Source organism: Brassica oleracea, chromosome C7, assembly GCF_000695525.1.
Source record: "Brassica oleracea var. oleracea cultivar TO1000 chromosome C7, BOL, whole genome shotgun sequence".
In the NCBI taxonomy this organism is placed as follows: domain Eukaryota; kingdom Viridiplantae; phylum Streptophyta; class Magnoliopsida; order Brassicales; family Brassicaceae; genus Brassica; species Brassica oleracea.
In genome coordinates, this window is record NC_027754.1 from 32,668,653 (window position 1) to 32,672,203 (window position 3,551).

The window sequence follows — 3,551 nt, forward strand, 5'->3', positions numbered from 1 at the left end:
GACGATGAGAACGATGACACACCTGTACTCTAAGATTTGAGAGATGTTCTGAAACGAAAGTTTGAATCCGAAAATAGCAACAGCTCCACGCGCAATGATCTCCGAACAACGTTGAATGCACGGAAGTCGCGGCGTATTTCGGCAGTTGACCCAGATCCCAAAGAACGCTTGAACGGCGACCTTAGGGATAAACTCAACGCAGGAGCATGCGATCTCCGAATCCGCCTCAATCGTTCGAAGCCCACTGACCTCCGGAGGCGTTTGGAGCAAACTAAGATGTCAAGTAATGACACTCCATCATAAAAAAACGACAGCAGTGTACCAACCGATTTACGCGCTTTCTTAGACTCCAAGCATGTACAAACGCGACGTCAACTAAATGTCAACATGGGCGGTTCTCCTCCTTGCGGCAACTCTGTTCGTTCCGTTAAGGATTACCGCCGGCAGGTCGCGACTTCGCAGAGATGGCCGACTAGACCGCCAAATCACCCTCCGATAACCTTTTCGCCGGATGACGCTGAGGGGATTCACGTACCCCACAATGACCCTCTTCTTGCAGTTCTTGGAATTGGGGAGTACGACGTCACCAAGGTCCTCATCGATACAGGAAGCTCCGTCGACCTCATCTTCCGAGGAACCCTGCAGAAGATGAGGGTCTATCTCGACGACATCAAACCATCCTCCAGAACATTAACCGGCTTCAACGGATCCTCCGAAACAATACTGGGAACAATCCGCCTTCCGGTATGTGCATGTGGAGTCACTCGGACTGTCAAGTTCGCCGTTGTAAGCACGAAGGCTCCTTACCACGCCATACTTGGAACCCCTTGGATACACTCGATGCAGGCCATTCCATCTACTTATCACCAGTGCGTCAAGTTCCCCGGTACGGACGGAAATGGAAAAATCAAAACACTGCAAGGAGATCAAAAAGCCGCTAGGGAACTCCTAGTCGCCACAGTTAAACTCCAACGATCATCTTTATCGGTTAACTCCGTCACTCCTCCAACCTATAAAGCCTGCTCCCAGGAAGTCTAAATTCTCGAGTTACCTATTGATGATACCGATCCAAGCCGGACCGCAAGGATTGGTGCGTACATGTCTGAAGAAATGCAGCGGTCAGTTCTCGACTTTCTCAAGGCAAATGTGTCCACATTCGCGTGGTCCATGTTAGACATGAAAGGAATTGATCCGGCCATAACATCTCACGAACTAAACGTCGATCCGACAGTCAAGCCTATCCGATAGAAGCAACGCAAGCTCGGTCCAGATAGGTCAAAGGCTGTAAACGAAGAGGTCGACCGGTTGCTTGGCGCTGGCTCAATTGCTGAGGTGCGCTACCCTGAGTGGTTAGCAAAATCCAGTAGTCGTCAAAAAGAAGAACGGGAAATGGCGCGTCTGCGTCGACTTCACAGACTTAAATAAAGCCTTCCCAAAGGACAGCTATCCTCTTCCCAACATCGACCGTTTAGTCGAGTCCACGGCTAGAAACGAGATGCTCACCTTCATGGACGCTTTCTCTGGGTACAACCAAATCATGATGCACCCAGACGATCGCGAAAAAACGGCATTTATCACAAATAGAGGAACCTACTGCTATAAGGTCATGTCATTCGGTTTGAAAAACGCAGGAGCAACCTACCAATGGCTTGTGAACAAAATGTTCGCAGACAAGCTGGGCATCCTCATGGAAGTATACATCGACGATATGCTTGTCAAGTCGCTACACGCTGCTGATCACCTCTGTCACTTGAAAGATTGCTTCGAAACCCTCAACAAATACGGCATGAAACTGAACCCAGCAAAGTGCACGTTCGGGGTTTCCTCAGGCGAGTTCCTTGGATACATAGTCACGCAGCGGGGAATCAAAGCCACCCAAAGCAGATCTCTACGGTCATGAACCTTTCAAGCCAAAAAAACAGTAGAGAAGTGCAACGGCTTACGGGTAGGATAGCACTCAACCGGTTCATCTCCAGATAACCGACAAATGCTTGCCATTCTACGACCTCCTCCGAGGTAACAAAAGGTTTATCTAGGATGAGAAATGCGAGGAATCATTTATCCAACTCAAGCATTATCTGACAACACCACCCGTTCTCGCCAAGCCAGATGTCGGCGACGTTCTATCTCTTTACATCGCAGTATCACAAGCAGCAGTCAGTAGTGTCCTAATAAAAGAGGATCGTGGTGAGCAAAAGCCAATATTCTACATGAGTAGGCGCATGACCGGACCAGAAACGCGATACCCAACTCTAGAGAAGATGGCACTGGCAGTCGTCGAAGCGGCGAGAAAGCTTCACCCTTACTCTCAGTCACATTCGGTTGAAGTATTAACCGACCAGCCCCTCCAAACGATACTTCAAAACACAAACAGGTCTGGAAGACTAACGAAGTGGGCTATTGAACTCGGTGAGCTTGATATCACTTACAAGAACAGGACTGCAGCAAAATCTCAGGTTCTCGCAGACTTCTTAATCGAATTGGCCCTGGAGTTAGAGCAAGATCTCACACTCCCAAACCCAAACAGGACACTGCATGTCGACGGATCTTCGACTAACAGGGGCGCAGGTGCTGGAGTTCAACTGCAATCCCCGACCGCCGAACTGATCAGGCAGTCTTTTAGCTTCGGCTTTCCAGCCTCGAACAACGAAGCAGAACTGGCCGATGATGAACGCAGATTGCGAGTCCTACGCCAGAAGCTGTGACAAATGCCAACGACACGCACCAAGCATCCATTGTCCAACTGAAATGTTACGAACGACGGCCGCGCCGTACGCGTTCATGCGATGGGCAATGGATATCATAGGACTTCTTCCATGCTCCCGCCAGCGGCGTTTCATTCTCGTCCTCACTTACTACTTCACCAAATGGATCGAAGCTGAAGCCTACGCTAAAGTCACCGACAGAGAAGTCCATGAGTTCGTCTGGAAAAACATTATCTGCCGCCACGGTCTTCCGTACGAAATCGTTACTGATAATGGATCACAGTTCATGTCGGGCAATTTCAAGGAGTTTTGCAGCAAATGGAACATCCGTTTGAGCCCCTCTACCCCTCGTTGCCCACAGGGAAACGGCCAAGCGGAATCCTCCGACAAGCTCATCATCGACGGCATTAAGAAACGTTTAGACCTGAAAAAGGGCCACTGGGCCGACGAACTCGACGGAGTTCTATGGAGTCACCGCACAACACCACGAGGGTCGACCAAATCGACACCCTTCTCTCTTGCGTACGGTGTCGAGGCTATGGCTCCCGCAGAAGTTAACGTTTCAAGCCTCCGACGCTCGAAAATGCCCCAGTACGTTGAACTCAAAAAGGAGATGCTGCTCGACGCCCTCGATGAAATTGAAGAACGACGGGACCAAGCTCTGCTGTGAATCCAAAACTATCAACATCAGATAGAGAGTTACTACAACAAAAAGGTCTGAACCCGACCCCATGAACTCGGTGACCTTGTCATGCGTAAAGTGTTCGAACTCGGCGCTAGGTGGGAAGGACCTTACAAGATCATCAAAGTTGTGAAACCAGGAGTCTACCGACTTCAAACGTCAAG